The 21,402-nt window shown below is 45.8% G+C and overlaps 1 long non-coding RNA gene across 1 annotated transcript; it reads left to right on the top strand.

Moving 5' to 3' along the window:
* The first annotated feature begins 1,544 nt into the window (after positions 1 to 1,544).
* Positions 1,545 to 12,686, top strand: LOC144160865 (uncharacterized). The gene is made up of 3 exons (XR_013320413.1): positions 1,545 to 1,770; positions 10,397 to 10,493; positions 12,645 to 12,686. It is a non-coding gene; the product is annotated as an uncharacterized LOC144160865 (long non-coding RNA).
* The last annotated feature ends 8,716 nt before the right edge of the window (positions 12,687 to 21,402 follow it).

Raw genomic sequence — 21,402 nt, 5'->3', positions numbered from 1 at the left:
TTCATTGCTGGAAAGGTTGATTGCGTTTGATGGTCGCCTTGGAAAGCTTGATGTACGTAAGATACTGTAATGGAAGCTGTTTGAAGGGGACGCTGAAAGGTGCTGGCAGGCATGGTGGCATGCCTGCCAGCACCTTCCATCGTCTTCCACCACCTTCTTCCATGCTTGCGGTGCAATGGCGGCAGATGTTTGCGTGACGGCAAGCTTGACTGCTGAATTGATGATGGAAATGCATTTTCTGAATGAATGACGGCAGGAAGCCAAAATTTACACGAGAGCGAAGCGCTTGTAATAACAGAAACATAGCGGTGGCATTGACCGTTGCGAGAAAATTACAAAAGCTGCCTTTTTGAAAAGGTGTTGCAGAAAAAGTAATAGGCACGCTGCACAATGACGGCAGATGCTGGCGTGACGGCAAGCTTGACTGCTGTATTGATGATGGAAAAGCATTTTCCGAACGAATGCTAGCAGCAAGCCAAACTTCATTCGATAGCGAAGGACTGATATAATAACAGAAATATAGCGGTGGCATTGGGAATATCGAGAAAAAAAAAACAATAACTGCCTTTTTGATAAGGTGCTGCTGAAAACTTGGCATATTAGACAAAAGCTACTTTGATTAGTGCTTCTTGTTTTTAAGCCAGAACTTGAAGGGCTGGTATGAAACTGTATGCCCTTTATTCGCCGTTTTTGGTGTAAGGGGGGCAGTTCCGACCCTTACGTTGAAAACATGGACAGCTTTTTTTCGCTGCGACAGGGTCAAACCGTACGTGTTTATTTTCGCTGTGCTGAGTCCGCGGACAGAACCGTCCGTGCCATGGCTTAAATTGTACGCGGGATACTACGGGTCTAGCGCTTCGCCGATCCGCCTTAGTTGTATTCAGCTGCCTTGAGACAGATTCAACCACGGTATTATTACACAACATAATTTTCATTCCGGGCTCGCATGCCATTTCACTCATAGCTACGTTGGCAATCGTCGGGGAGAACGGGAATGTGCGATATCTCTTTTAGGTTCAGATTGCTGGCTACACGGCTCAAGGTGAGCCTCTTGTTGGAGACCGGTGCGTGCCCAAGAAGCGGTATGACTGCCGGAATGGGTTATATACGAGAAGCAGTAAACATAACTCACAATGTTTGTGCATTCATTGGCGATTCAGTTTGAGAAACCAAATAAATGGCGCTTGTTGGGGTGCCCCTTTCGTTTGTGGTGGTGGTGTAGTGGTAACGCGCTCGCTTTTTGTTGCAAAGGTTGGTGGTTCGATCCTCCGTTGGTCTGGTTTTTTTTTTTTCGCTGACAGCACGATATGATTTTTTTTTAAAACGGAAAATGTGCCTGTTCTTGGTAGTTTTTAACCAAAAGTGATTTCCTCCAAGTGATGTCGGAGGTTTATTCCACAACTTAATTGCTCATATACAGGATAGCCCAACAAACTCAACTTTTTGCTGGGTACAGCAACCTGATCTTTCTATTTACATTGCTTTATGTGTCTATGTTCAAGCCAGAATTTGTTTCGACGCATTTTGTTTACTTCGCGCCTTGTATGAACTGCATTACGAAAAAACAAAGGCACAGCCGAAACCGAAACCCCGGCCTCAGTACTCCACCGCTCCATCCAGCAACATCGCCACGCCATCACGCCGTCGCATTCCCTTCTTCCTGGCCGCCGAGTCGGTGGAGTTGTACGCGCTTGTCGAGTGGCTCTGTTGTGGTTGTTTTGAAGACATTGGATTATTGTTTCGACGAAGATATGTCGCCTGTGATTTAAGGTAAGTGACTAGACAACTTTTCGCACTTTGCTTGTGTATTTAACAGGGCAGGGCTCTTCCGTTCGGTGTTAGACGTCTGCGTCGTCGGTTATCCCTAATGTTTTTTGACAGCGACTGATTTTGAGGGTTACGTCGTTACGTAGATCTGCCTTTCGACCGCGGATATTGCGTGCGGGAGTAACAACAGTAGGGCTGTTTGATTTTCAGTCCCGGACTCACCGCCGATTCCCTGAAAGCAGTCAGGCATTCGATTTTCTTGTGTATCGGGGAATCCTCGGACTCCCGCGGAATATCCCCGGTGAATTCGAGTCTGTGAATCGAAGAGCCCTATGTTTGTGCCGTTTGTAGGCGTTTTGTTGAGCGAAGTAGGATCATACTGCTACGTTGGCTAAACGGTTTGTTGCTCGGAACAACCGATCGCCAATACGCGCGGTGACCGCTCCAGGTTGAGTTCGCAAGGTTTTTTTTTTGTGGGTAGTTCTTTTTAAGGAATTGCAATATTGTACTTCTTCGCATCATTTTTCGTACCTGGACTGGAGTGGTACGCTTTAGGTAACTTTTAGCCGAGGCACATAGCAGTCTACACTACACTGCAGGGATTGTCATTTTTCAAAGCGGTCACTCAGTAAAGTGCACTAGTACAAACAAGGCTCTCTGCGTTCAGATTGAGGGTACGATGGCTGAAATTGGCGTCACACTCGCAAGCCCCGCATGTGCAGTGAATGTTTGAGTGTTCCAATCGTTCGATAATCGCATATATGTTTGTGCATGTGTATCAGTAGCACCAAAAACGTTCATTTAACCCGAATTTGCTACCACGTCGAAACTACATGCGTATCGTGCCTCTGGTGCAGAGGCATACGCAATGCTGGCCGCGCATGAGGAGGGTTTAAGCATTGCAACATTCACTACCGTCTCCGAATAATTCGCGGCCACGCGTGTTGCTCAGTTAAATTTTGTATTGGGCTCTCATTCTGTGGATGAGTGCACCCCGCACAAGAGCAAATGCTTAAAAAAAAAGTGGGTCTCCTCTGGACTGGTTAAGGCCGAAGGTCTCTTTCTAGTAGCTTGTGTACATAATTGCACAGCAAAGAATACACTCTTTGTTAAAAACACATGACTTGATGTAAATAAATATAGTCCTAGAAAATATACCGCTAGAGAATAGATGGGAGAACAGCCTTTTCTAGATGGTTATATCACCCTGAAAGTTTTTTTTTATTTTTCAGAAGAGGATAACCTCTTTCTCGTCGCAATAATTTTTTAAGCACTGGCTATTGTCATTATTGGCAGTAATGCATTATTGTCATGTTTCAACTTTTTGAAAATAGTTTCAATGGGTTTGATGTCCATGTGAGCACAACCTTAAATCTCGTTCCTTATGCTTCCCTAAGACATCGCAGCCATTATTAGGGTCTAATTATATTCATGTTTTCAAGGAAAAAAATTGTTGTCATGATATTGACGGTACCAGTTGAAAACATGCACCGACACATCATGTGGGCTTCAAGCACTGCGTGGGAAGGAGAATTGAACCCGATTTAAGCTGCAATCACCTAGGAGAGACTTCGGAAACAAAAAAAATTGCTTCACTTGTATTTTTGTTCAGCAGTTCATCACAGCCTCTCCAGCCTCCTTTGGCAGCATTGTTAGGCTGTGTCTGTGCGTTCTGTCCGGACGGAACGGCAACTGTCACTAAAGTTCCGTCCAGAGGAAACACAACTCGCGTTGAGAGCAGTCTCTCTTGATTTTTACCCATCCGGCCAAACCGCTACCGCTCACTGACTAGCCAGAATCACTGATAATTATTAATAATTACAGATGATCGGACTAACTCTAGCTCAATCTTGACGGATCTCCAAGCCGCCACCCGACGCCCACTTCACAATGTTTCAGCAAGAGCAGACGGTCTTGATTTTCACCTAACCGGCCAAACCGCTTCCGCTCACTGACTAGCCAGAGTCACTGTAATTATTAATTACTGGTAATAATTAGAGGAGTTCGGGCGTAACTGGCGATGGCTACGTCGGCCTTGGCTCCAGCGAGCGGGAGCGGCTCGGCCGCTTGAGTAAAAAACCAAGGCCGACTACTCTCATCGCGTGAATTGTAAAGCGGGCGTGAAGTTTTGCTATTACAAAATGCTAACCACGGCCACATGCCCACAAAAAAACGGTGCGAGAATCGAACCAGGGACTACAACCCCAGGCAGCACAGGACTGTTCGGCCTAAAACAAGCCGGTGTACTTTGGCCGGTGATTTTCTGTCCGGCCGTTTTCCGGCAGCCATGTTCGGCCCATGTCCAAATGTGGGCCTTTTGGCCGTATACGGCCGTACTCCCATGGCTGTCCAACGGCCAGTGTCCGTCGGCCAGTCGACCGGCTTACGGCCATACGGCCAGATTCGAGCCGTAGGGCTCCGGCCATTCCAAAGCCACCCGTGTACGGCCGAAGTACGGTCGCCGGAGGACAGCCGAGATACGGTCGTCGGACTCCAGCCGGACTAAAGCTGCCGGAAATACGGCCGTGCTACGGGCATTGCAGTTCAGCCACAGTACGTTAACTGTACGGTCACTGCATGTCGCGCAAGCAGATGACTCATTCGCGCAGTGCAGAAGCAGCACAAACCCAGCATTTTGGGTCCAATGCAGCCACATCAAAGTGAGCTCGCGCGCAACCACCAGCCGTCAAGCTTTCAGCGCAGCCTTGCTTAATTACCAGCCTCAGTTGACAGCAAAATTCGTTTATTAAACAGTGCTCACAAATTGTCGTTCCTTTAATTGCTGTGCCTATTTTACTGCCGAACACAGAAAATATTCAGTTCTTTGTAGAGCTTGAATAGATGTATTGTCCAGGTCCTGATATCCTCTGTGGGGCGGCTTACCTGTAATAAACGGGGAAAGAGGAGGTGGGGGGGGGGGCGCATACTTTAGTGGGTTGAATTTCCGAGAGATACATTGCGCCGCTTTTAGCCAGTTTCTTTTAGGGCAATATTCCGGAACACTTTCATGCTATGACTACATAAACTATTTTATAACAGTTGCTTGACCAATTTTGATGTATATAAAACCGGCGTGAATGCCTTTACGAAGCGTTTCGGTTCTCAACAAAACACTCAGGAGCATTTAATATAACTCCTTCACAAAAAAGTATGTCCATTTTTTGCCCATTTTTCTTGCAAAGACATTTTCTACTCGATCACCTTTTCTGATGATCTTGCGCAGGGCTGATCCCAAGAAGGAGCGAACAGGTACTTTCATTTTCAATCTATTTTAATGTTGTTTTCATGAGTTACGTCCAGACCACTTAATAGTACAAAAGAACTTAATTTTCTTCTAATGTTATACTACGTTCCAAAAATTCTAGACGCGTTGCGAATGACGCCCTGCTTCAGGCGGCTGCAGTTGCATCCCTCTGTGTTCACGCAAGGAAAGGCGTAACATTAGAGTTACATAATTTGTTTCAAACCAATAACATAGCAATGGTAGCATGCATACAGGTAACCTTGCATACTGCAACAAATAGGGCAATAAATCTTTTATTGGTAAAGGTTGAATGCGTAGGGTTCTCAACCTATCGGAGGTAGACTTGCGCCTCTCAAAGTTTATTTATTTATTTTTAATTTTTATTTATTAATCTACCTATTTTTATTCATTTATTTATTCATTGTTTTATTTATTTATTTATTTATTTATTTATTTATTTATTTATTTATTTATTTATTTATTTATTTATTTATTTATTTATTTATTTATTTATTTATTTATTTATTTATTTGATGCCTGCTTGCCTTTGCATGCTTTACAGAAGGGAGATACATAACACTAAGCATTAAATATGAGACAAAATAACAAAATAATTCTACAAAGTGCGCTGAAAATCGTCACTATAAACTGTTAATGCAATCATACGTGGAAGATAATTACACTGCAGTATTGATGTAAAATAAAATGAATCGCGCAAGGCGTCACCTTTACAGGAAAGCTAATAATTTGCTTCAAGCTAGCGGTCCCACTTTGCGATATGTAGAATGGCGCTTGGAGATACTTATCCCCTTCTACTCCAGTTTTCGAATGATAGATATTACGAAAAAAGTTCAACCTGTGGTTTCGTCTGTGATCTTCAACGTCCTGCCATTTCAGTTTACTTTTACTTTCTCTCATGCTAAGTTGAGCGTGACAATTACCTAATACGAATCGCACTGACATATTCTGTATGTTTTCGAGCGTATCAACCAGCTCTTTGGTGTAGGGATCCACGAAAACACATGCGTACTCCAAGATTGAGCGCACATGAGTGAAATACAGTTGTTCTTTTCAGTTAGATGGAGGTTCACTGAAATTTCGTTTCAGAAATCCAAAAACATATGCAGCCGTAACTTTTATGGTGTGAACCTGCCTATTTAACCTCTAACCACTCCCTAAATAAACTCCTAGGTATTTATATTCCTCGGCCGTTGTCACAGCAGCATAATTTACGATATACTTATTCAATTGGAATGAAGGTTGTCTTGTAAAGGTGCCGTTAACACACTGTTTAACACCCGAAAACTTTTCTGAATCAGCACACCAGGATATTATTAAATTCGAATAAAGCTGCAGGTATACGGAATCACGTTCATTCGCTATAGTCCGGTAAACTACACAGTACTTTTGAACAAAGCTATAGGGCCAATAGTAATAACAATCCAAAAACCGATTCATTCAGTTCATAGGATCAAATGTACTACGCAGAAGGTGATATGGAACACCATCTGTCACCCGGTTCCTTAAATTAGGGTGCACTGTCGGAAGATATGGGGAGTCGACTCCAGAGAGCCAACAAACCCCACCGAATCCACAGGGCACAGGTGACAAAGGGGGTGGCCGTCTGATGTGCGGCTTTCGCCGACCAGAGCGGCAAGAATGAGCAAGAGCCCTGAACGAAAAACAGCACAAAGACTGATATTTAGACAGGCAAGTTACAAACACAAGCCCGAGGTAACGGATCGATAATGACAGGCAACTTAGATGGAATTCAAATACAAGAAACAGTCCAATTCGACAAAATGATACAAACAGGAGCGCTAACAAATGAATATTACGAAGCGTAGCAGTTAACAAAAAAAGAAAACGAACAGTTCGATGCTTATGAGAGACAGAGTCCCAGCATATTCACCGACCGGGCCGGACGATGCACCGCTGTCGGAGGCGATTCAGCTACCTGGGAAGCGCGGCTTTGTTGTAGGCCAGGCCGTCCGGGACGATCACGGTGATTCGAGGCCCGCGAGTACGTTGGGGTCCTCCAGGGCGCGGGTCGCCGATGGTGTGATGCACAAACTGACAGGTGCCGTTGTCACATCACGACTGCCAAACGTAGCTGGCTTGCTTAGGCGCGGCTTCTCTTTTTATAACCGTGCCGGCGCGGAGATGGAGAGCACAACACACAACGCGCCCGCCGCCGTCAGCGAATAACTTCACTCTTCTCCCTTCCAGAATCATCGACGCTCTTTAGCACTGGCAAGGCCACGCGCACCTCCTCGAAAGTACTGGAAGCTTCGACGAAACCGGAGCGGCGGAGGTTTTATTAAAGACGATAGTCTTTCTTGGGCTCTTTAAACCCAGAAATTTTGCTCTGTCTGTATGTCTGTATGCCTGTATGTCTGTCCGTCTGTCTGTCTGTGACTCGATTCAGCCACCCGGTCAAAGCAAAACAATGCCTGCCCATTAGTCTTATATAGTCACAGCTAAATCTACCCGTCTATGTCCGGTGTAAGGTTCATACTTGTCAACATTGTTGAAGAAGAACAAGACATTACGCAAATATGAGACAGCAAATCAATACAGAAGTGATATTTGCAGTGTTCCTTTATAAAAAAATCAAACATGCTTGCTTTTGCGCAATTAAATACTTCATCAACTGCAGAAAAAGAATTCACTTCGCCGTCGCCTACTGTCGCCCGCGCCACTATAGCTTCTTGCGCCATTTTAAGAAATCAACCGGCAACAGTTACGCAAGGTTCCACTAGATAGGTTCCACGTTCTGCTTGCAACGCACGTGGAGTAGGGAAACGCGGTTCTATAAACGTTGAAGTAGGGCGCCTCGATTAACGCGGGTCTCCGCCGTACAGCAGCGTTCGCATCGAGACACCCGGTTTGGAGCACTGGAACGCGGGAAATTTAAAATGTTTTAAGCAAACCTTTGGCGTCTTTGTCTTGGGAGGAGCGCGACGCAAGAGGAACAACATGAGAGGTGAGCGGCAAAGCGAAGGGAGGCATTTACTTCGCAATAGCCGATAAAGACTATCGTCTTTTGACGACTTTTGCAACGAAAGGAGCAGATACGCGGCCAATTTTTTTTTGTTGTTTTCTCGCCGGCGAGCCGGCGAGTGATCGTGTTACCGTCTCTTCGTTCGAGAAAGCTCCATATTGTCTCGGGGCGAATGGAACCGAACTGAATGAATCGAACGACTGCAAGAAGAATTAGGCGCTGTACAAATGAAATGAAAAATTTATAAGGTACTTGTAGACGTCGTACGCTCGAGTTTGTGACACCATCATTTGCTTTTTTGCAGTCCAAGAATGTACAGTCAACCACTTTAAGCTTATCTATTGCAAGAGCCAAATCGTACGTGAACTCAACAATCTGCGTTGAGCAAGAAAATCCTGACAAAATCCATGTTTCCTAGGATGCTGGCGATTATGTTTAACCAAATGAGTCATATCCCAAGAGTAGCTGAGCTCACCTTCAAACATCGGAACTAAATTAACAGCTAGGCTTCGTCAGTGACAAGGCTCTGTTGTTATCGCAAATTTAAAGTAATTTTTTTTTCTAAATAGGCAGTCGTAAAATCCCATGAAGTAACATAGTGCAGGGCATGAAGTTGATCCTACCAATGCACGAGCGAGTCTCTTCTACGTTTATCACCAACAACATAGTGCAATATTTCTTGTCACAGTTTAATTGTAAGCAGAATAACTTGCGCTTTTGCTCGCACTTGCCTTTCTTTGGTGGGGAGTCCTTGACATGGTGGCGGTTTACCTCCTGCGTGGTGGCCGCTTGCTCGACGCCTTTGAAGGCCAGTTATTTTGGTGAACCATCTCCATCTCGGATCGGACATCTCTGCCGGGTCGATGTCTCCAATGCTCTCCATTTCTTGAGGGGGCGAATAGCCTCGAGCTGATGCGTCGACGAAGCCGGCGGCAGAGGCGCGGTAGCGGCGATGACTGGCGAGGCTTAGCTCACCCGTCGGTGTGGCACAGTCTTCTTGTGGCAATAAATGACATTTCGCTGGCCTAAAAGGTTCCCTGCTAACGTCCAGTGAGTCCTTGCACCTTGCCCGTTCACCGAGAACACTCATTACTGTTTGACAAACGATTTTCGTTTATTTAAAACGTAGAAACACGGAGCGGATGAAAAACGCGTCCCCGTCGTTCGGCTCACTAACGGCTTTTTCTCCCCCCAGAAAAAAACCGGTCGGTCTCCTTTGTCTGTGCATGAATTCTCGGCGCCCAGGCGCGTGCCGTTGTTCGGCTGTATGGCGTTTGCCGAAAAAATGACGTATAACCAGACACCTTACGTAGGCCGGTCTCCTCTTGAACACCGGTTGCCAAATATTCTGTGGCCATTCGCTTGCCGTAATTCGGCCGAGGACAGCTAACCGAATGAAAAACGTATATTCTGGGGCCGTACGTCGGCCGGTATCCTTCATAACACTGGTTGCCGGATATTCTACCTCCGGACGCGCGGTTCACCGTTGAAACAACGAATGCACGGCAGCCGCGCTCCGGCCGGTCTCCTTTCGAACCCCAACTGCCGCAAGAATACGCATATTCTGTGGCCGGTCGCTTGCCGTGCTTCGGCCGATGACCGCTTCCCTAAGAAAAAGCGGATGCCCTAAGGCCGTACTTCGGCCGTTCTCTTTCTCAACATCGGCAGCCGGAAGAGAACTGAATATCTGGCTGCCGGTTAGCTGCCGTTGTGCGTCCGTACACGGGCGGACGGAAAAATACCGAAGCGCTGGTTGCCGAATGTTGGCCGTTCAACGCATGATCAGTGGCTGCCAGAACCTGGATGCTGGCCGGACATGCCAGAAAGCGGCCATAGACGGGCTGGTCTTCGGGCACACTTTCTGTGCCGCCTGGGACGTCCGTAGTCAGCCGCGGAACCACTACACCAAATCCCAGAATGAGAAAGGGCGGCTAATCGGCTGGTTTTGATTTGGCGTTCAGTCTAGATGGAACTTTAGCAGTTTTTAGCATTCTGTCTGGACGGAACGCTAGGCACTCCATAATTGTTAAGACAACGTTATCATCATTTAGGTCTGCGCTTTGTCACAGAATCGTGGAGGCAATTTGTCGTAGTAGCAATGAGAAAGCTCATCTCGGCACCTTTTTACCCATACATGAACTGGTCATAATACTTCCAAAGAGAGAATTGAGTTAGAAACTTGATCGTTGACATTGTCACTATGCTGTGATAGTCACTTCAGCCATCCTTACATCCAATTAATGTGGTATTTTAACGTTCTTATATTCTCGCTTGGAGTGTGAAGAACACCTTGCTCGACACCTTAATATCGCATTTAGAACTTTGAAGGATTAAGGCTAATGCAACTTGCTTGTTGTTTGCCACTCACTTCTACCTTGCAGGCTACTGACTGTTACACCTTGCAGTGGAGATCAGCTGGCATGCCCTACTTGGTGATCTGGATGGACCTCTCATCAGATGTCACGGGCTGTTTTTCAGGTTGGTTACAATAGGTTAGCGCCTAGTTCTATACAATTGTAGTGCAATGCTATGACGTGCACCGTGAAATTCAGTTACCAGAACTTGCATAATTTGACCGAGAGTGCAGTGCTTTGGTCTTCCAATAGCACTGTATATATATGCATGTCGGCTTCTTCATTTCAGCAATTTATTGCTCTCCGAGTTTGGAATCAGTGAATTTGGATGTATTGTGTTTAACGTCTTTATGTATTGTTTAACATGAACCTTTGCTGCCATTGTACATTGGACTGCTGGAACACAAGCACGAATGTGAGATTTCTTAGTAAAAAAGAGAACTAGGATGCACATGATGCAACATTTAGAAGTGACACAGCCGCTTGATATCCCCCTTTTGGTGCAGCCCGCCGAATGCTCCTCTCCGCCTGTGAGAACGATAGCTCTCGTTCCCTCCGCCGCGTCGCCTGTGGTGCACGCTATCGGTGATGCGGTGGCGTCAATTCGGAAAGCAGCCACACAATCAGCCATCGGCGCTAGCAGTTCTTGGTTCGGCTGTAGTGTTATTGCGCTTTGTCATGCTTCACTTGAGACACCTTGCTTGACAGGCTGCAATCACATATTTACGTGGAGTAGATGCATGGTCCTTAACATGGCATTGCACTATTCAGCTTGTTTTACTGGAATTTTCGCTTGGGTAGCGTGTTCGTGACCTTTGGGCTTTTTCTGAAGGAACTTGGGCTGCTGATGACGACAGGCGAAAATATCAAGGTGGCATGGGACAGCTTAATTTTTTCCAGGTTCGATGCAATGTGCGATCAGCTTAGGAGCCAAACTGGGTTCACAATTGACAACTTTTGTTGGATCTTAAAGAGCCTTGAGAACAAAACATTCCCTAACTTTCTGCATTCCATCAAACATCCCTCTCTCTCTCCTAGAAAATTTGTTCTGAGGTTCTTAATGAGGTGGTTTGGTGAAATAAAAGGAACGATGGGTCATTTTGCTGCGCTGGATGTAGCAAAACATGCTGTAGTGTGTTGTCAACCGACATGGCGCTGTTTGTCTGGTGGCTGTCTGTGACAATACGGATTATGAAGAACCCCACCTCTTACACAGAGTTGAGCACACTAAAATTCAGGTTACGGAGCCGGTCATGCTTCATGTTCCCGGTAAAAAAAATAATACCCTAAGGGGATAATGTCAACCGTGGAAAACCCCCGCAGGACAAACCAAAGGAGCCTGCAGGCTATTTCAGTGGCACCGCCGGTTCAAGGTTCACAGCTTATATCAAGGCCAAAAATTTGTTGACTTGGCAGCCATAAATTACTTTTTCCTGCATTGACATTTTGTCAGTAATCAGGCTGCAGTATGGTTCTTTTAGTGACCGCAAGCTTTGTCCCTCCACTTGAAGCGGTTCCTTTATTAGATTTGTTACTCGAGTCTCTTGCAGAAGGTCCGACAAGATTTTTAGTGTGCTTTGACATGGCAGCTTCAGCAGTTTTCGTATCTCATCATGCTCGTATCCTTTACAAGAAGTCACCTTCCACAACACTTTGCCGCAACGTGCGATCCGGCCTAGTCAGCACACCTTATCACTATTGATAATCTGTTCCATGGCAAGTTTGGCACACCCGTTCTCCTTCTTGTGCGGCTTCCGTAAAGGTCTTTAGTGTTTGCACAGCTCGGTTGTCCTCATAGTGTTGAACGTTCTCTAAATTCATCACAAGTTTGCTGAAGTTTTTGCAAGCGTTCGTTTAGTCTGCACTTTCATCTCAAGACTGTACGTTTCTTTTTGTCCCTTCAATGCATCCAGCCAGGTTAAATGTCATCTGGCATTCTTCACCTTTCAATTTAACGTGTTCCTAACCTTCAACACACTCGCCTGAAGCTACATTTTCTTGCGCCTGGTATTCGTTGGCTGCACTTTGAGCGTAGAATTCTTCTAGACGAGGGTGTTTTGCTTCTTTCCCACCTGCTGCTAACGCATGTTATCGTGAAATTCTCGCATGCATGCATGCACGCTTGCATCTTGCTAAAATCCTTTCCCGGGAAAGGCATTGCCACCATGCGGTGGCTTTTAGAGCAGTGCCGGTCAAGACCACCCTTCCATGACCTGAAGGGAGTCCTAGCAGGGTGGTTTCCACTTAATTTTGTGAAAATGTTCTTTTTCTCCAGGCTTTCGATTTTTATGGCAGAGGAATGGCAGAAGCAAGGGACCACATCGGAGTAACCATCTCAGAATGTTTAAGGAGGTATGTGAAATGTGAATATACATTTGTTTTGAGTTGATCTGGATTTGTATAAGCTTTAGTGTGTAACTCAGTTTTTTTTTCTTTTCAGCTGCCCACCTGTTCGAAGATAGTCACCATTATTGATATTTAATGATAATATATTCAACGTGAAAACCAAGTTTGTTTTGGTTATATTTTTAAGCATTCCAGCACACACCTCTAAGCTCTCATAAAAAGAATAAGTTTTCAGATCATTGTAGCAGGATAGCAGAAAAATGATCACGACATGAATGGACAGAGCAAAACGCATACGCAAGCTTACTCATTTGCTGCAAATCTTATTTTATAAATTTATTCGCAAGAAATGAAACCAGTTTTTAATTAGCATTGCATAGCACCTTTCCTTTTCATGTCGTCATCATTTTTGTGCAATGTCGCATATCTGCCGTCATACTGTCACTCGACCTGCCAGCATCGACGCTACCATTGCCGTCAGCTACCGATGCATGCCGTCATCCATCACCCTGCCAGCATGCAGTCATCTGCCGTCATCCATCACCCTGCCGGCATGCAGTCATCTGCCGTCATGCCATCACTAATTCCATTACCATAATCCACCATGTTGATTTTTGATGGATTCCATTAACTCCACATTTTCAATAGGGCATGCAGGAGCACAAGCCAGCATGGGCTACTTTAGGTAAACCTACCCATCCGTACCTGCCGCAGTGGCTAAGTATCTAAGGCATTGCGCTGCTGAGCATTAGGTTGCGGTTTCGATTCCCGTCTGCTGCGGCCGCTTTTCTGATGGAGGCGAAAAGCAAAAACGGGCGCGTGTACGAGATTTCGGCGCACGTTAAAGATCCCCAGGTCGCCAAAATTAATCCGGAGCGCTTCACTCCGGCGCGCCTTATCGTCGGCGTTGCGTCAACGCGTTAAACCCCACAATCAATCAATCATCATCATCTACCCATCCGTACCATTGATGCATTTTATTTGCCAGGGTTATCAACATTTGCCCCCCTCATCCCACCAAAAGGCTCTGATAAAAATTACGTTTTTACGTTACGCCGTAGGATTGACTGATTGCAGGGTTTAACACGCTCAAGCTGCACATGGGCTATGAGGCGTGCAGTCGTGGAGGGCTGAAGATTAATTTTGAGCACCTGGGAAACTTTAACTTATGCTGAATCTCGAGACAAGGGTGTTTTCGCTTTTCGCCTCCATCAGAAAAGCCGCCACCGCGGCCAAGATCAAACCTGCATATATGGGCTCAGCACCACACCTTAGCCACTGAGCCTAGCGGCGGGTGCATTATGCTGTCAGTGTCTCAAGCTTGCGAATACAGTAAATGCTGCTTAGGTACTAACATTACCCTATAGTGAAAGAACCAAACTTTTTACTGCACCTAATTTACATTGTTTTGGTACAATGTTTTTTTTTTTTTTTTTTGCACATCCTTCGCACACTATCTAGCCAAATATATGTTCAATATGATGACCAGGCGGTTGATGCCTCGCCAGAATGACCATCCCATCAACATGTGCGGTCACTTTACTGGCCCGAAAGAATCTAAATCGTCAATTCTTATGATTTGAGAAAGCGAACTCTTGATCTTGAGTTGCATGTGGCTATGCCTCATTTAAAAACAGAACCCAGCATGAAAACTTTTGTCTGCTCACATTTAGAGGCACTAAAGCCATTTTATATAGATGAAAAAAATATCTTTAAATAATGAGCAAGAATAAACAAAATTTGGCAAAGAAAGCACAACGGTTCGCTTTGCTTCGACAAAAATCTATTTGGTTGAAATGATTGATTGATTGATTGATTGATTGATTGTAAGGTTTAACGCGCCGACGCAACGCAGGCGATGAGGCGCGCCGTAGTGGAGGGCTCCGGATTAATTTCGACCACCTGAGGATCTTCAACGTGCGCTGAAATCTCATACACATGGGCATTTTTGCATTTCGCCTCCATCAGAAAAGCGGCCGTCGCAGCCGGGAATTGAACCCGCGACCTCGTGCTCAGCAGCGCAACGCCTCGCCACTGAGCCACCGCGGCAGGTTGTTTAGTTGAAATGAATTTGAACTCACACAACTGAGCCTGTGCGCCAAATGCTTACAGCATTTTGAACAGTCACAGTATGCAGTCGACATAAAGAAATGAAGCATAAAGATGCCTCACTCCAGGTGCCACCAACAGTGCAGCTCAGTAGCATAGACATGATCTCATTTCAGAGAAAGGGGTGGGTGAGCTTGAATGCAAAAAAATGGAAAGAAATTCAATTGACAGATCAACTTACAACTCAAGTTCACAAATAACTTCGGGACCTTGCACGCACACCCAGCATAATTTCCCCACTGTTTTTTTTTTATTTTGCTTAACCCATCGCAAAACAGCCGGCTGATTAACTGACCACTGACAAGGAAGCCATGTAAATTCAGTGCATAGATAGCGCCAAAGGATGTCAGGAGTCTGTATTCACAGAAAAGAACAGTGCGTTCCTGTATGCAAGAGATTCAGCTTGACTAGCTCACATTCACTGGAAGCATGCAGGCTATGCTGCCAGAAGTGTCTGCTGAGAGCACCATCACTCCACTGGCGCGGCATCCAACATCCAATGCATAATGCTCAGTAACACGGTAATACAGAAGGGTCCAAAGGTATAGAGGGGATATTGTGGCCGATATGCATGCATATATGATATCCTGCTGTCAGTTACCGCTGGTGCAGACCCGAGTTTGGCCCCAGCTCCAGCATTCCAATTACTTCTTGCGGCACTGGGACTGCACCTGAAAGACCTTCTGCTTACTCACATTAGAAGCATTACGACATAACAGCTGCCCAGCATCAAGCAGATTTTGAAGGATTCTTCACCCAGAAAACCTGGTTTGCACAGGCACTACATCGTGTGCAAAAGAAATATAAAACAGGAATTCACTTTCTGCTTGTATAAAAAGCTATATTCAACATAATTCAAATGTCCTAAACATGCAGAGCACCCTACAGCTGAAAGGGCTACCTGCTACTCTTATTTCTGTGGTAATGCAAGAATAAACAACTACCACAAGTCAGCTGGCCATAATTCCTGCTGTAAACGCCCCACATCACTCAAACGCATACTTATAGGTCCAGTTTCTATTTCTGGGTTCCTATATCGGTCACATAAGTACGTACCTGCTATTGCTTTTCTTCTTGCCAGACAGCCCCCGTCCTGAAGCTCCAGCCACTTTTAAATGAAAAGGTTGCAAAGAAAAGTTACATAAGCACAAACGTCGTTACCTGCCAAAGTTAAAAGCTCACAGTACACTACACATTACGAGAAGTAAGAACACTCACTCAATGATTGTTTTATTATCAAGACAGTTGTGTCAAAAGACCTAACCACAGAATTGATGAAAGGTGCTTAAAACCAATGCTATGTAAGCGTAGATAGCGTTCACAGCAATGTGAAATATACTCCACCTCGGTGCTCCTGAACAACAAAGTGTTTGAAGAAAACAAATAGTTTCCAAAGAAAGAGAACACGAAAAAGGGTCAGGAAAGGTTTTCAGCCAGTAACAAGACGATAAAAAAAAATATCAAAACACTTTTATTGCCAAGTTAAGATTTTCAAACTATTTCCGGTTTTCATTTTTCTCAAGGGAAGTTTTACGTCCGATAAGTTAAGCAGTCGCACATGGTATTTTGCTTTGTTCAAAGTGGCACAGCTATCGAAATAAAACAAAAGCGCGGTGAAACCGCACGGCCGCATATAGAAATAGACCTAATGCGACAAAAACCGCATACGAAACATAACACATCAATTCCTCACGATGTTATCAAGAGCGCCGGCAATTATTTCAAGCTTCCTAAGGCCCTCCGCTGCGCCCACCACCTGTCCGTCAGCAACGCTAGACATATCGAGCCGCGCCAGCAAATTGCATTTAGCTTGCACGAACCACAGCGTGAGACTGACGCGGAACGAGATATCAAGCCAATAACACGTTTCTAGCACCGAACCTTACTCGCGCTAGAAAAGGTCCAGCAAAAAAGAACTTACCGAACTTCTTTATCCGGGCACAGGAAAACGCCGCCGTTCTTCGATCGTTTGCCGCTGTATTTCAGCTTATCCTTAACCTCACGTGTTTCCAACGTGGCAAGCAGGCTTTATCCACAAAGGGCGAACACATTTTACGACGGTATATCGCACAAAAAACATGAATAACAACACGGACAACGCGCAACCACGGTCGATCTCGCCGCCAGCACTCGATGGAAAAATTACATCGGAAACGACCGCAGCGCCGAAACGGCCAAATACATGAGCAGAGTTACGACTTTATATTTTAATCCAAAGTGATCATACAACATTGCCAAATTTTCAATCTTCAAAGAATCATTTATTCAAAATTGTCATTGGTTTCGGTGTTCAGAAGTATTCCAGTTTAAATAGAATCCTGATCGGAAGCGACTGCAGCGCCGAACACAAGAGCAGAGTTCACTCTTTGTATTTTCATGCAAAGTGATCACACAACATTGCAAAATTTGTCAATATTTAAGGAATCATTCATTCAAAATTATTATTGCTTTTTGTGTTCACAAGTATTACAGTTTTAATAGGCTCCTGATTGCAACTTTCCCGATCGCTGCCTTCTTGCTCCCGGTCTTTTCCGATTGGCTGCCAGTTTTGGCCAGAAGATCTAAGCCAATCAGGCTGTATTTTTGGCGCATGGCAGCGCCCAGGAAAAACTTCTAACGGGGATGATGATGGCGAGTAAAAGTCTTTGAATCAGGGTGCCGGCATGTTCCATTTCACCTGCCGCTATCTCTGGCTCTGATTCCCTGCGCCGTACGCGGTCTCGTGGACTTGTCTCGGTCATAACCAGACAAATGAAAATTCACTTGTGCCTTACAATGCTTTTCAGCTCGGACAAAGTTTGGCATTCGGCCTGCTTCAGCGCAGGCTTGCACGGGAGTCCTGAATCATTCGGCTCGCGCGTTTGCAGATCGTGATGTTGAATCAATCGTTTGAAGGTGTGATCTTCGTAACTTTTGCTAGGAAAACTGGGAGGGAGGAATACCTTTATGATACGGAGAAGTCAGCCTGGAAACAAGATGGCTTGAAGAATGAAGCTGATTCCCACCGAAGATGTACCAACTAGCACATACCAGAACCATTTTGATGAATGAAAATGACGACAAAGAATGCATACACCAGCACAAAAAAAAAAAACGCACATAAACTATCAGGACTCTAGAAACGCAAATCTGAAAGACGCACAAACCCGCACACAGTGCAAACGTTCACAAAATTTTCTCAAAGCGCGGTCACAGAGAAAGGCAAGGCCTACGCAGCCATTGTCGCAGACGCAGTCGTATGCTGTGAGCTTATGCTAACGCTGAGCTTCAGCCCACAGGGCCGGTTCAATGTCCTAACGAACACTACAAGAGTGACAGAGAGGTGATACTCTTCTCGTCTTATGCATGCAGGTAGTCGTTGGCGAAAGGGATATTGAGGCTTCCTCACGTTTCCGTAGGCCATGCTGAAGTAACTGGAACTGGTCCATGCAGCATTCGGGAAGCCCAGACGGGGTCATTTCTGTAGTGGTCGGTTGGCAGTTGTAGCTGCAGCGGCGGTTAGCTGTGGCTTTTTGTGTGTGCGTAACAGCTTACTCACCCCGTAATTGCGCATATTAGGTAATAGACCCCAAACGAACGAGTTCCTCTAAACAATTGCCTTTGGTTAAAGCTAGTTTTGTATAAACGAAGTTATATGCTGTCAATCAAATGTATTAGAAACCAAATATAAAGAGCTAGCTCTTCTGAAACGTACTGCATTGCTGACGCCGTCATACAACTATACTTCTGATGGAGGCCAAAAACGAAAACGCCTGTGTGTTCGAGATTTCGGCGCACGTTGAAGATCCCCAGGTGACCGAAATTAATCCGGAGCCCTCCACTACAGCGCGCCTCGTCGCTTGCGTATCTATAGCGTCGGCGCGTTAAGCCACATAATCAATAATAAAGCAACCAATCAGAACTATACGTACCAGTTTATTTTTTTTCAGGGCTATAACAAAATACGCTCAAATTATGCACCGTTCTTACTGGTCACGTCTGAGGGGTTGTAAAGATAAAATTGGGACCACTTCGCCTTCCACAGAAACAATGAGGGAACTAAAATTTCTGATGTCCACGTGGTCTAATTATGAATCGTTGCCTTCATATTTAGACTGCTATCATGGCTTCGGTGGGTGAAATCCTCGTTTTCTTGACACGTGAAAAAAAAAACGTTATCTCTAACCTGAACTTCGGCAATTTTTTTAGTGGGAGGTCTTATCGGTAAATAGATCTGCTGTCATGTTTAGCCGGTTTAGCGTCCGCCGAGCGGCACACTCGTTTGTACATAGCTGCTGGCCTTTTCTCAGTCCAGGAAGCCACGAGCTTTCGCCCGTGTTCGGGCCCATGTTAGTGCATTTCTTGACTTCTACTTAGGTGCTAAAGCCTGGAGCTCATTCATAGCACATGCGATTTTTGCTTCTTTCCATCAACACAGACGGCGAATGAAAAGGGTTGCTTGATGGCACGACATGGGCAAGTTGCATGTAATTGCTGCTATCGCGATGACTGCTCCGAAATACAGATTCTATAGAATACATATTTCCGCATAGTAGTATTAGGTCGCTTGTACGAGCAAGGAAACTTGCTGACAAACGTTCTGCGTACAGTGATTTTGACGTCCCAAGGAAAAAAGAATGGCAAGAGACCGCCAAAAGGGCGGTCTTTTTTACTCTAGGTAATATGCGTCGTGCTCCCGGAGCATTGATCCTTAACCTCCTCGGCGTCGCGGTTCGTCACAAAGCTTACGTTTTTACCTTGTATCAAAAATTGCAATACCAATGAGGTCGGCGTCTGTACCGATGCGGTCAGTGTCGATGCAGGCTCGCACAGCACGAGTTGTTTTACGCGCACTTCTTCTTTAGTCCAAAAAAGTGACATTTATTTTTGGTTTCAAGTCTAAAGAATGGCCTAAAACGTATAATGGACAAATGAAACGCGATCACAAAAATATGAACCGGAACACACAAATAGCGCGTTTCTTTGCATGCAAGTGAAATAATCGCGCCGCTATATAACAGTAACAAAGATTGAAATTGTGTCTTAGAAAATATACCACTAGCAAGCCATTATTTTGCATTCACTATCAATATTCTTTCCTCTAGAGCGTTCCGTTTAATATTTTCGTATTTTCATTCATTCGTCCATGAGTGTACATGTATATACAGCACACTGTGTTGGGTAGCTAAGCGCTAGCCCACGCATGACCTTCGGAATTCCGGTGATTGGGCAGGGGCGGTGCTAGACCTGTGACAGACATCAGCCGTTCACCTTTCGAAGAGCAGGAGCGTGAATAATATATTTGGTTCAGAATGGATTAATGCGATCGGGAGCCAGACGTTTTCTTGTCGGCTTTTGAACATTACCTGCCATAGGAAAAACGAGTACTCGGCTACGGCATCATAGCCGTTCATCTTTTATACTCCGGCCGGCGAAAAGAGGTTGGCGGCTCGGAAGACGGGTACGGGCTGCTCATCTTTTGATGACCGGCTTTCAAAGAAAAAAGAGTACTCGGCCGCCGCAAGCTTGCCGCACGTATTGTCATCAATGTTGAGGGAGCAAGCGCCGTTCCTTGGCGGCGGGTGACTTACCAGAGAATTTATAAGCAACCCGGGCCGGGGAGAAACCGTGGTTACGGCAAACCAGTGAAAGGCGACCAACATATGAGCATTGGCTGCCGAAAACGTTCTGAGGTGACGGCAGCCGGATTCGTACCGTCCATTTTATTATCAACGGCAGCCAATTGGTTGCCTCTTGCCGAGCATTCCGGAGAACAGCCATAGGTCGGCCGGTCAAGAAACGGACTTTCCGTGCTGCCTGGGACCATCTGTGACTCCCTGCACGCACTAAGCCAAACCATGTGGGCCTGGCCTCTTAACCCACTCCACCTCATCTCCAGCGTCGAACAGTGGGAGGACGCGCTCGGCTGCTCACAACCAAGGGCGCAGCTACTTCTGGTTGACCGAGCCGCCACTGCCAATGCCAGCCTTCGGCCGGCCGCCACCGTGCGTTCCTACCCAACTTGCTTGGAAAATAAAGTGATTTCGCTTTTTTTCTCTTTCCCTTCGTAGGAGATCCGGCTGTTGCACCTGAAACGGATTTCTTAACCTTCTCCTGAAAGCTCTCCATGAGTGGCCGGCCGGGATCTTTTTGTCCGTTGGCTTAAACATATTTAACAAGGTGGACCGTGTAGCTCGTCCACGAAACGGTGGCTACCGGGTTCGAGAACTCCGCTTCTGCATCGCGAGCTGTTCGGTGCTGCCCACTTCCGACGCGAGCATACGTGAACTGGCGAGTAGAACAACCCGCGAGCGATCCCGTCACAAACGCTGGGCAGAGGGTTTTAGAAGGGCAAGTCAGGGGGCCGAACAATGTGGTCGTGCCTCGCATAACGTCTTGAATTTGTGCAACAGTTCTGGAACGTCGTTTCGCAGACAAACGTAAGTGGTGAGACAGCTTCCTTACCATGTGCTGACCACCCCGGATGACCATTAGGCCCATCCGGACTTTTCGTGCTCGTAAATCCATCAACGCAGCTATCAAAAGACAGTTAGGCCTAACGAACCGACGGCGTTCTTCGGAACCAGCGGAGGCGGCTC

This window comes from Haemaphysalis longicornis, unplaced genomic scaffold, assembly GCF_048455015.1.
Source record: "Haemaphysalis longicornis isolate Haplotype H1 unplaced genomic scaffold, Haemaphysalis longicornis Haplotype H1 scaffold_11, whole genome shotgun sequence".
Classification (NCBI taxonomy): domain Eukaryota; kingdom Metazoa; phylum Arthropoda; class Arachnida; order Ixodida; family Ixodidae; genus Haemaphysalis; species Haemaphysalis longicornis.
Note: the sequence above shows the minus strand (reverse complement) of the source record. Positions and strands in the feature narration are given on the sequence as shown.